The sequence below is a fragment of the Schistocerca cancellata genome, chromosome 2, assembly GCF_023864275.1.
Source record: "Schistocerca cancellata isolate TAMUIC-IGC-003103 chromosome 2, iqSchCanc2.1, whole genome shotgun sequence".
Taxonomy (NCBI): Eukaryota; Metazoa; Arthropoda; class Insecta; order Orthoptera; family Acrididae; genus Schistocerca; species Schistocerca cancellata.
Genome location: NC_064627.1, coordinates 513,377,792 through 513,390,998, shown reverse-complemented (window position 1 = coordinate 513,390,998; position 13,207 = coordinate 513,377,792). Strand labels below are relative to the sequence as shown.

Sequence of the window (13,207 nt, the reverse complement as noted above, 5' to 3'; positions counted from 1 at the left end):
TCGCGCAGACCCGGTCTAATTTAAATTAAGCATGGTTTAAGAGGCGGTTTGCACTAATTCCTGAAAACTGTGTGTGTGTGTGTGTGTGTGTGTGTGTGTGTGTGTGTGTGTGTGGTGCTCCAATGAAAGTAATAGGGTCTACTTCGCGCTTGCAATATTTTAAATTCATACCATTTTGAACGTAGAGATCATGCGGAAGTTAAAATATGTTTCTTTCAATGGTGTATTCGTTACTTCTCTTCCGCATGTACTTACAAATGTTTCTACAAAGGTTGCCTGTCCTATGGTCGCACGTTTTTCGTGGGGGGGGGGGGGGTCCCAAATAGTTAAAGTTTAATTATAACCCACCTGTATGTACATTTAGATGTACAAGCAGTGTAAAAAGTAAGGAATTTATAACTTGTCACATTTTGAAATCTGATATCTCTGAGAACACGCTCCTCCAACATATCTATAGTTAATAATGCAGGGCCATTACGAAGGACTACTTCATTAACAATAATTAAAAACATTATGCTTCATTCTGAAAGATTATTAAAAATGTTAGGCTTTATTTTGCATGTTCTGTTTTAAATAAAGATCCAGCAGAATTGAAAACAAAATTAGCGGCAAAGTCCCGGTTTTTGAATCTAAAGTAAAATGTTCCTGTACTGCTACTCCTCTCAGTTTGGCGTAAACCCATCGTGTTTATTTTATGTACGGCCTCCGTAGCTGAGTAGCCAGCGTAGATGCTTATCTTGTGGAAGGAACGGGCTCGATTCCCGGTACTGCCAAACATTTTTCCTTGATGGGAGGGCCGGTACGGAGAACACTCAGCCTTGAGACGCTAACTGAGGAGCTGCTTGACCGAGTAGTAGCGGCTTAACGGTCTGGAAAGTCTGCAAAACGCCCAGGAGAGCGGTGTGCTGACCACATGCCTCTCCATACCGCATCCGCTTAACAGTGCCAGGCATAGTATGAAAGGCGGCCGCTCTACATCCCTTAGGTCCTCAAGGCCTGGACGAGGAGCTTGTTATTTACTTTCGCAAAACTCTTCATTTCGGCTTTTTATATTTCCTTTTCAATTATTTTCGTTATTCTTGTTTATAGACAGGGTGGAGAAAATCAACCTGCTAATAACGTCAAACTGATAATGATCTCAGGGGAGAGTAAGAGAAGTCGGATCGAGCGAAATTTCCCCAATGTCCTTATGTCGTAAATATATCGCCGTGGAGCTACGGTCATAAAACGGTAACCAACCAGCGACGAATGTCTACATGTAAACTAACTTCCTATATTTAATACGACTAAGGTACATCAGTTAGTGTAAACTATGGGAATGACTGAAAAGAGAACAGAAATTAAATCACAAAATTTTTGAACTCAGATCACATATTTTACAGCAAATATTCGAAATTCCTGCCTCCAACATCACTACCAAGTTGACAACAACCACAATATAAGACAGTGGCAAGTTGGACAAAACCGCAGCACTGCCAGACCAGACACAACCGAACACGTTCGCTTACCGGACAAACTTCCGCGCGCTTGTCGGTGGTTTTGTGTCGTTTAATGGTTTGTGCATTTCAGACCTATGATTGGAAAATGTTGCCGGAGTAGACGTCTTCTATCCTGCTGTGTTACTGTTTTTATACAGCCTGTATATGGCACCTCTTTCCATGACCTCTTTGGATCGTGCTGTATCATGGAATATGAGCGCGTAACTAAATAAATACAACTTCTATTAAAGTCAGGAGGTAATAATCGCCTCTCCTGAAGCAAGTGGCCCTCGTGGCCTTGCACCTATAAATCAGATTGTCAACATTTCATCTAAAATTAATATTTGAAATTAATACAGCGTAATAGTTAATTCTGAAAGCACGCATTAGTACTGGACTCTAGTGTACTGATCCTGTTTCCCCGTAACTGATCTTTTGTAATCACTGCATTTCGTAAATTCCTGAACTGTAGGCACAGCGTTATCAAAAACATAGGGATTTCAGAATTACATAAAAATCAAATGAAAGAAAAACTCATTTCATAAGAAATAAGCTTGATAATGTTGAGCACCACAGGTGACAATGTTATTGATTAATAGAAACCACCACTGCTGTTAGTATTGCCCATTTATGGTGTTATGACCAGAAGCTGTCGAACGAGATGTAATAATACGGATGAAATGATTTTCATCCGTCATGATCATTTCATAAGTACCGACACAGGCAATATTTCCAGCATTCTGAACAAAGCCATATGAAACAACACATAGTTAACAGAAAAACATACAGCGTCAATATGACCACACATTTAATACGTTACAGATTTTCATCTACGCAGAACCCTCCAGAAAACAACATTTGCTGTAGCATTTGACGTTATCATGTATCTACTGAGATAACAAGGATCAAAGGAGTTATCTTACTCAGTACAGAACTGTCTCACCCGAAAAGCGTGCAACGTACTAACAACATTTTATCAATTTTAACACATAGTTCTGCAAGTTTAATTGCCATTGGAAGTCGGAGAGGCAACCACAAGAAAACAAGAACACCATTAAATGTTTAGTTTGCATATGTACAAAGTGTTCACGTAAACATTTCGTAATTTTTCGTATTTAAACGGTAACTATTCATTACTGCATTTGTCTTTCATTCATATATACGTTACTAATCATATAGAAAAATTATGTTTTAAATTTCTTGGGCAAATTCACATAACAACGCCTATTAACATTTTTTCAAACGGGATGACTCTGACTTAGAATCTATATGCCATTTTCATATGGTTGCAGCAGAACTCAACAAAAATACTGTCAATATCATAGAAATAGTACTCTGTATTGCTGTCCAAATGTTCACACATATTGCTGAGTACGAAAATATAAATTAAATTTTGTATTAAGATAATATATTTTTATATCAAGTTTTTAAAGTCGTTCTGTTGTCATGTTTCTGGGTCACAACATAAAATAAGACCGTACAATCAGTTCATTACAGTCGAGATTATTTGGTAATGATACTTTGTGATAAATATTGCTCCGATACAATCTCGGTCACATTCTGTGCCGGCTGCCTTGAGCTACTGTCAGTCCGTGCTTCATTGTCATGCTGAAAAATTCAAAACAAGAAAAGTCACACACGTGCGCTACAAGTTATTTAAATCATCAAGGAAACGAAACCTACACCACTAGACAACAGTAAGGCGACATTTTCCCCGCGTGTTTAATTTGTGACCAGTGCACGGGAAGGAAGATTGTCGGTACCCCTCTGTAAATTCCCGGATTTCTCTAAGTATACCTTCGTGATAACTACGCGAGATATGAGTTCGATGAAGCAATATGTTTTTGACTCGTACAGGAACACGACCGCGGGAAATTCTGACGGTAAAGTTCTCCGGACACATCCTATCCTTATTGTGGAGTATCCTAAGACAATTCGTTGCGCAGTGTGCAATTTTATAACATTCTCTTGCTGACAAAACGACCCGCTGAACAACAGCACAAGTCTTCTTTGAATGTCCATTTTTATGGTTCCATACCTAATTCGGAAAGAACGAAGGCATTATAGGTTGTCCGTTAGTCTGTCTGTCCATCTGTTAAGACCCCTTTTTTTGAGGAACGGATAGAGATCTTATACCGCCATATACAACACGTCACACGAAAACACGGTCATCAAAATCTGTAGCTGAACCGCCTACGTAGATGCTCGGGCCTGGTGGCCGAGCGGTAAAACGTGTGCTTGGAAACCGGGAAATCGAGGGATCGTATCTCGGTCGGACCACGGATTTTTCAGTCTTCGTTTAAGCTAGCCTGCCCATCTCAACGATGTGAAGAGTCGCCGGAAACAACACTGTGTTAGAATTCGGCGTCAAACTGTAGCCTCCCCTTTCTTCCGTTGGATAACGGGTAGGTTAGGGACACGCAAGTCGCCGAAGTGGCGTCCTATAGAAAGTCTTGCACCATGCCATTGAGCCACACGAAATTTATTATCATCTATATACATAATTAAGTTGGTTCAGAACCCTGAGAGCGCGGGTCTTACTCGCACTTGTGCGGTTTTCCATTTTCTTTTTTTTAAGTTAGTTCAACTAGGTTAGAGTTTTCGACCTAAGAACTGGTTTTGTGAGCGACATCCCTTGCCGGTGACCATTTGTTTGTCGTTTCTACAGAGCTAAGAGGAAGGTAATGACGCAAATTGATAATTTCCTTCAATCGTTTAGGAACGTATCACTTTCTAAACAGGTGGAAATGAGGACGTTATATCTTATAACAAGTGACACGGGAACTGAAATGACAAATATTGTGGCCAGGAAGACCTGTTGAAGAAACAATGTGCTATCTGCCCTCGTTTTATATCAGTATCCGAAACATACTGACCTGTGCAGGAAAGATGCTGAATCTTCGGAAGCTGCGGTTACTGTCAATAAGCACCTAATTTTGGCATTCCTCATTTTACACAGCGTCAATCGGGATATCGCGTTGCTCTATAATTCACGGTAGTGCGGCGACGTAGTGAATAGTACGCTCACCGCAATAATCGTATAATTTAAAAGACTGCATTTGTATCCTGACAAGAGGGCAGCTAGAATGTTTCTTGACGAGTAGTCCCTCCACTATAGCCGACGGTTTCAAAATCCTCGTCAAGTTTTCAAGTTTTCTGATGGAAAAGTTGTGGAAGGAGATTTCATGATGTTTCTGGAATACATTCCTGAGGAATTTTTGGAAACTATACAAAGGGGTATTACCTGCCATTGTTTCAGTCTATACTCCGCGTTCACATTTAATATAGCACTGCAGTCTGACTGATGGAGGCTATTTAATTCAAGTGATCACACAGTCAAGTCCATCCTAGATTGTTTTAGGTTTTGTTTAATAATTTACATTGTACTTTCAACAATAGGGCCTATCTCTTATGCGAGCATGGTTCATTCACTTTTTAAAATGATGAACAATTCGAAGTTAGCCGAAGTAATATTGTCTAGTTTTGTTTTGTAAATTTTTACTGTACTTTTATGATGCATTTAACGAAGACCACGATCATTCATTCCTGTAGGCAATTAACTAGACACATTTGTCGGATAAACTGATTTGAATTCTGCTGAGATACTTTCATAACGCGGCACAATATGTTTTATGCAAACCTAGTTTCAATTATTTTGCTTTCGTGCGGCTTAGGGGTGCCCGTTTGTATGATTTTGCTGGCGTGATTACCATTAATATTTATCAACCGTTAATTTTAGTTGTTACTCTAAAAACCTACAATTTTTCTGGCAACCGTTTGTCTTATTTTTGTACGAGTAGAGATAGCTGCTCTATAACGTCCTTGAGGTGCTCAGTAATGTATCAAATAAACACCCTTGATCATTTTGAGCTATGCAGCTGATTCTTATTAGCAGTGAGGAGGATTTTTTTTATCGAGGTTGTTGGTAGTGTGAGTTGCATATCATTTGTTATGTGTAAATTAATAGCCTATAACCTGACTTTTGTTTTTCCAACTGCAGGTCACTTAATGATGTTCATAGAACGAAACCATTCATGACATATTAAATATACATTAATACAGTTGTGATGGTTCCTATTATCATTAAGTATCAAATCAACCACCAATTTACGAGAAGTAATCCTACTACTCACATTAATTATGTACTCTCCTTACAGTCATCTCGCTTAAATTTACTACGCTAGTCTTTGATAATGACGGTAGAAGGCAGAGGAGTAATTAATGCTGTGATTTCGTATTAGACGGTGATCTCCCTTCTGATTACCTCGATACAGGTTTTCGATGTATATCTTCTTACATGAATTCCAGAATAGTTTCTTTAACTAAAGGCCGATTTCATTCAAACCTTCTTGTACAACAGAACCACTATTCCGTATTTTATCAGACAGATATCGTGAGAAATATATGCTTCAGTCCTTCCATCCTTGGCTATACAAAACCATATCACGCACTATAAATTAAATTCTACGATTAAGAAGTAACACACAAAATATCACCAAAGGAGCTGGAAATAAAAGATGCGGGAACGGAAAAAATTGAGAGTTGAATTACCAATTGTGTCGGTTCGTCACTGACCTGCATGTAACGCAGGAAGCCACACGAGTTCAAGAGTTAACTACGCTCATACGAAAGTATTTACATGCTTTCCAATTCGTTCACTGTTAAGTCTGACTATTTTCTGTCCCACAATTAAACTGAGCGAGATTCGTGTAAAAAAGAAGTGAACCACGGATGTTGAGTGAACGACACTTCAGCGTCTTTCACATGTTTTCTGTCAACGCGAGCGGTGAAACGTCACTTTCTGTATGTCTATTCTGTGATACAACTAGAAATGGAAACCTATGTAGGCGCGTTGCGATTTGTATTTATTTTTGATCTATTTTATATTGACTGTTACGTGCACGGTACAAAGTAATACACACTTAAAAACCGAAAAACATTCAGTCCATGCAGTCTATATGCATTTCGAACTTACTCTGAATTCCCTTATAGTAAAATTAAAACGATTCAACTATGACGCTGAACACAAACTAAACAGAACACATGCAGTTTTGAAAACACCTTACCCAACAGCCATTTTGAGAGTTCGTGTACGCTTCAAGATATTTCAAATCGAAAGTCGTCTACCGTAGAAGATTCGGTCTTGTACACTATAAAATGGTTCTGATGATTATAAACTGAATAACATCGCGTTATGTCTATTAAAGTATATTCAGTGATCAACACTGAAGGACTTCCACTTTTCTCTCTGTGATATCTGAGCCTGATAATTCAAGTGTGTACGCTTTTTTGAACGTACGTTTCCACTTCTAATCACTTGACAGGTGTATTTGAATCATTCTTCTTTTGTCAGTGAAACTTCCGACCTGTGTATTAACCTTATTTTCTTGGAAAAATATTGTCATAACAGGACAATTTTATACAGTGTAAACTGAAATACTATACTGAAAATGCTTGTTACACGCTAATTTTCGATACTGAATCTCACGATTTGCAAGCCCAAAAATTACGGAACATTTGATATTATTAATTTACCAATTTTCGAATGTCACGGGCGTCAGTAATTGCAGGAATAATTAAATACAATTTTTTAAATTGATTCTGCAGTATTTTTGACATGAAAGGTTACGATTCACCACATTTTTGTACAATTAACCGACATACTTGATATGGTACGCACTACCCAGTTAATTTTTCAATTCTTTGTTTAACCAGCCAGTGCTGTCATCTCGCGTTATCCTGATTTACGCAGAACCGAGAATAGTACACAAAAACGATCAAATGGATTTATTGATGAGAACTCGCCTAGCGACGTAAACAGACGTCGAAAGAGGTAGTTTTATTTTACTGAACACAGGTGGTGAGTTTTCTCTTGAACCGTGATTGTTACCGCCTACTCAGATGGCGACGGCGAAAAGACTGTGTGGAGGATTTACAATATGGAGCTCTGAATTACAGTCATAATAGACTTTCACCGTCGTTTGGAGTCCACTTAAACAGTAGTTGCCCCTAGAACTGGCTGTATAAGTCAGTTAAAAGGTCAGAGGAAGGCAACGGCATATCACAAATTAGACCATGCCAAGTACAGCACCGTGCTGCTCAGAACAAATCTTCAGGATAATTGCAGCTTTAGCTTTGTCTTTACCTTAATGAATATGTCACGAGGGAGACGGCGAAATCAGGATCTACTATATAAACTTTAGGGAATTCGAGAGGTTAATGGTAAAATATGCTTACCCCCTATTCGTTGTGTATAGTTGTAATAATCAGGTCAAGACCTCGCAATTTACCTCTCTAATTTCTGTGGAGGTTGTTGTAGACCATTAATGTGATGGCGTGTAGCGTCACAAATGTTTGTAGCGTTTAGTCGTGTATTGTAAGCTACCCTCGACGCCGAATGAATCAGAGCAGTTTGTCCCACATGTGTGCTGCGTAGATCGAACTACCATTCGATCGATTCGGCGGCGGCTGGTTTGCGAGCGGGCGCAGAGCGAAGGCCCGGGACGGGCACGGCAGAAATCGATCTGGAGGTTAAATGTCACGCGGCAAGAGCTTGGGGCTCCCCGTAGGTTGCAAGCCAGCGGCAGCACGTGAGCGGAGCCCACCACTAGCCCACATAGGCTGCGACCAGCCTCGCCCACGCGCTTTCTAACTCGCAACAACGCGTTCATGGTCGACAGCGCTGCCAACCTTGCAGCGGCGAACAGGACGCGCAGTCCGCGCGACATCCGCGGCATGACATCACCTCGCGCCTACGTCACTGGCTGTGTCCACGCAACAACTGCGCACTACGCGCTGTTTATAGGACCAGTAGGAAATTAAAATTAAGGAGCCCCTCGTCGAATATGGCACTAAAGTAATTCACATAGCTCTGAAAGTTGGATACGACCAGTGAATTAAGATATACGTGGATGTACTACTGTTGATGTCTCTCTTCAACTGTGGCTGAGAGATGGTGCAAAACAGTTGCCAATAATACGGGCTTCCCTGCAATGAACTCCTTTAAAAGCATTGCTGCTCGCATAGCTGTTTGTTATCTTTGGAAACTGTCCGAAAACTGCAACCTAGAGATAGCGGAGACTGACTTACGAATTTCGACAAATTCAGTCCATCCTCCATTAAGATACTGGTACAGAGATATTGTAGTCCTACACAAGCACAAAAATTCGAGACACATTCTTTATTCCAGATACAATAAAGGGCTAAATAATATTCGACAGTAGTGGTGAATTTTGTTAACGTGCATTTTTATCGCATAAAATAATGAATTTTTTATGCTATAACATATGCTCAAAACAGTTTCGTAGATATGTGAATCGATACTGTACCAGCTAAGAGCCACTGAAGTAAAAACACAACCTGTACTCCAGCGCCAAGGCCAACTTTTCCAATGATTTCTCAATAGTGTGAGAGCAGTTCCTGAAATACGGAGTTAAATATTTTATTTATAAATGACTTCGTAGCGAACCTTATCTGTCGAGTAGGACGCACACACTGTCACACTAAATTCAACCGAAAACCGTGGCTCAGATTAGATGAAGCAATCTACATGAACAAATGGGTCTATGACCACAACAGGGAAAATTTTAATGAAATTGTCATGGTATCAATAAGTATGGACGCAGTTAAGAAACATTTCGGGCAAAAATGCTTAATTCCAAATTCATACGCAATAACGGCGTTGTATTCTAGAAAAAACGAGTAAACCCAATAACATAACAAATTATGCCAAAAAATTTCGTCTGTAAGGAGAAAAGGTGGTTGTGCTGCGGAATTAAGTTGCTTAGGATCAACGACTATATACGTATAGTTCAATGTTTGTCAGTACGAGTACGAGTACGTCCATTACAATTTTTTTTTTTAACTAACAGGACACTGTTAAAAGTCGAGGTCGTGTAAATCTTGTTGAACATCTGTGTGTCTTGTGTACCACAATTCAGGATGTAAATTATTATGAGATGAAGTCAAACCAACCCATGATAATTATGTTGTTTTAACTAATCTGCCAGCCTATCGTAAGAAAGGGATTTAAACATCTGTAAACAATTTTTGCCTTTTGTATTATCAGCGAGGTATCCTGTTGATGATGCATGCTCGATATGGTACACTGATTTCAGTAAGGCAGTTAACAGCTGCAGGCGGTAAGCAAATCACAAAATCCGAAAGACTCCAAATACCAATAAAGAAAAAAATAAGATGTCTGAGAGACTCGGTTTTGGGCAACACAATGCACTCTTTGAAAGACAAAGACTGATAGTTGTTTTCATGGATGCCTTGCCTGCCTTCATTGGCACATTCACTTGTTTTCCGTACCCATCACTCATTTCGTAATAGGTATTCGGTTATGAGCAATAGTAAATGTTCTACTCGCAGTTACAAATTAGTTTACACACAAGTGATGACAAATGGAGTTAACATTGAACGCTACTGCAGCTATTTAACACAGTGATAGTTATGAACAGCTTTTCAAAGACATAGTATCAAGTGTTCAATACAATTACAGATTATATAAAGTTATGTTTTCTACGTTGAACCTGGGTTGTGCAAAACGCAGTTACGTTTACATGCATACAAACACGTTTAGCAGTTGGTGATGCAATTTCTTGTTTATTCAGAAATTATTATTTGTCAAACCAGGTGCATTATTTGTTTTTATACTTGTATAAGAGTCTTATATTTTTTCCCTACTGCACGACGCCATGAGTATTTCGTCGGTGATGGTCATATCTATAATACTCTACAGCAGAAGACATGAATTGGGACAGTTAAGGCAAACATACAGAAAAACATGGAAGTTCACATCATCATGATTAAAATTTGTTGGTAATTTCAGAATAGAGAGTAGTACTCTTCCATGATGAGATAAGAAAAGGTTGAAACGAATATGAACATAGCTGTGTTTCGACAATGCAACACCAAAGAGTAGAAAATATTGTTATATGCAATATGCAGAAACAGTGCTGAAGTTCAGTTACAACACCTTTCGTTGATTATAATGTTTACAACTAGCTATCCCAATCATTATCAATAAATCTGACGTTATCTCACGTGCTCCTGTTCTATGTAAAGGTACGTTTACACGTTTCCTAAACACTATTTGAGACGGAAATCAGTAATGAAAATATGTAGTTGATTTTAAAACATGCAGTACAAAAAATTTGACGAAACATACTCAGTTACAGTGACATACTTGCAGAAACGATACTGTGAAATTAAACTGAAAAATTAATTACAATCATTTATCTTTCTGTCATTATAAAAATAACAAGTTGTCTTACTTCCCCCAACATTAAAAATCGATGGTGATAACACAAGTGGTTTATTACAAAAGGAAATGAACTAGGCTGAAGAAGACTTAACTACATTATGCATTGTTTTGGAGAATCAAAACAATGTATTTTGAAATCTTACAACCCATAATAAAACAAAGAATACACATCTATGAATCGAATAATTAATTATTATGTATGTGTTTTACATGAAATGCGGATTTAGTAAATGTTAATATATTTCGCCAGAATTGCCAAGCAGTGATAAGTCTCATCAAAAGTATTAACTAAAGCGTTGCACTCTTACAATAAGATCATTGCAGAATGATGCGCATCATTTTAATGAGCCAGAACGTCATATTCTAATCAAACGGAGAAACATGCAACGATTACGATTTATATTTTTTCCTGACACATCCTAAAAACAGTTTTTTTATATCTATTTGCTCGTCTACAGAGAAAGCAGCAATGAAAAGTAGTAGGCTGATTTTAAAAATTTACCAAGAAAAATTCGCTATGAAATGAATGTGCACTTCAGAATCAAATCATTTCTGAACGATGCGCATGGTTTTAATGAACTAGAGCGTCATTTTGTAATCAAACAGAATCCTCAGAAACAGAAGAGTTCAAATTATTCCCGATTGCGATCCTCTCCGTAATAATTCCACAAGCATAGCATATGTTTTACTTTGAAATGTTTAGAGCCTTTGCTGATGACATTTCTCGTGTACTGTAGAAAATGAGATGTGGATGACAAATCTTATTCAAGCAAGAAAGTTCTAAAGTATTTCAAAGTTAGAACCATACGACACAGAATGAAGAGTTGATGGAAGAAGAAAAATATTTCACCTTTAATTTACTTCTGTCGTATCTTACTTTTTTATTCGTGTGTGTGTCCTGATTTTATGACAATCGAAGCAGGTAAAGACACGTTCTCTTCATTTTAACATCTGGCGTTAGACCTTTATCCCGACTTGAGTATTTTGTATCAGAAGTTACAATATTTCTTGGTGGGATTCATTTTATGAAGTCTTCAGAGCTTGCGCAAAACATTAAAAAAATAAATAGAAAACGGAGCTGCTAGCAAATTTTACGCAGCAAATTTTACGCATACACAACGCAGCAGCAGTAGCACTACAGTTTGCAACAATTAATTTCATTCGATGTTTTAAGCAAAAAATATTCATGCAATCAAACTTAAGACATTTACCAGTTCAATTACTGATATGAATGTGAATTAAAGGTGAACATCCGATGCCTGCTACGCTACATCCAAGTGAAAAAAGCAAATTACAATCACTGTTACGTATGGAGTTCATGATGGAGAGCGAAAACTTCCGAAAAGATTTAAGAATGTACGTAGAATACTAAAAGCACAAATAATTTCTTTCAACTGCTGCATATCGTTTAATCTGGCGAAGTGCTATAGTTGTGAACGTTGTCACTTTCCGACGTCAAAAAGTGAAAGTACTAATGTATCACATCACAGCTGGGAATCACCGTGGTCGTATCCTTTCTGTTTCGATAGATGGCGTTGTTTCCATTCACTTTCTTGAGAAGGAAAACAGAGAGCAATTTTGGCGTTGCGTAAACTTCATTATATAATCTCCTTCATTGCATCATCACATCAGCATTACGTGGATCACACGTCTGCACGAAACGTCATCACTGAAACGTCGCATAGTGTGCTGACAACACATTTCACTCGGACACATCACATCCTTCTTTACTGTAAAATTCACTTAATCACTTTCACGAAGGACGGAATACATTTCGTTGATAGCTCTCTTTAAATAATTGTCTCTGTTTCGTCAAAGCACTGTATTCTCACACACGAAATTTCAATTGACGCTCCGTCGTGAAAAGTTACAGTCGGCTGAAAGAAGGCGACAAACGCAAAATTTCTGTTTGATACTGTAATCTTCTTCCACAAGCACCTGAAAAAAACCTGAAAACACGTAGGAAACAAGTAGGTACTCGCACAACTAACCTGTACAAAAATGCCGCATAGGTTCAGAATGATAGCACAAGCTTAAAAGGCTTCTCCATTGGCGTTGCAGCAGCAGCACAAGCGGCGGTGAAGATAAAACACAGTAAATTTGATGAATACAACACGCACAACGGGGACAAAGTTCCAACCAGCCAGCCACCTAGCAAGCACGAACCTACTGCTACGGCACTCCGCTGGGCAGAGTCAAATCCCCAAGCCTTTGCTTCGGGCGACATCGGCTGCTCCGTTCGGATTAATTCGGCGTATAGCGTTGAATGCGGAGGAAGAAGGGAAACTGCCGAAGTGGTGGGGAGCGCCGCGCGCTGGAGGGGAGGGCGAAGCGGAGGGACGGCAGGAGAGGACGAACGCTGAAAAAAAAGGAAAAAAGAAGTCGTTCCATGCGCGACTGCTTCACCATCCAACAACAAAATGAACGACCAGCGAGATTCATTAGGTAGGGAAGTTGGGAA

At 38.9% G+C, this 13,207-nt stretch overlaps 1 protein-coding gene across 7 annotated transcripts in view; it reads right to left on the bottom strand.

Moving 5' to 3' along the window:
- Nucleotides 1-12,965, bottom strand: part of LOC126162056 (protein muscleblind-like) — a 608,110-nt gene extending 595,145 nt beyond the window's left edge. For 2 of the 7 annotated variants that reach the window (XM_049918299.1, XM_049918303.1), the window contains exon 1: nucleotides 12,738-12,960. The gene's annotated coding sequence lies outside the window, so the exon portion shown is untranslated. Of the gene's footprint in view, nucleotides 1-12,737 lie in introns of all 7 variants that reach the window. The other 5 variants (XM_049918308.1, XM_049918301.1, XM_049918306.1 and 2 more) reach the window with 4 other exon arrangements.
- Nucleotides 12,966-13,207: the final 242 nt, after the last annotated feature.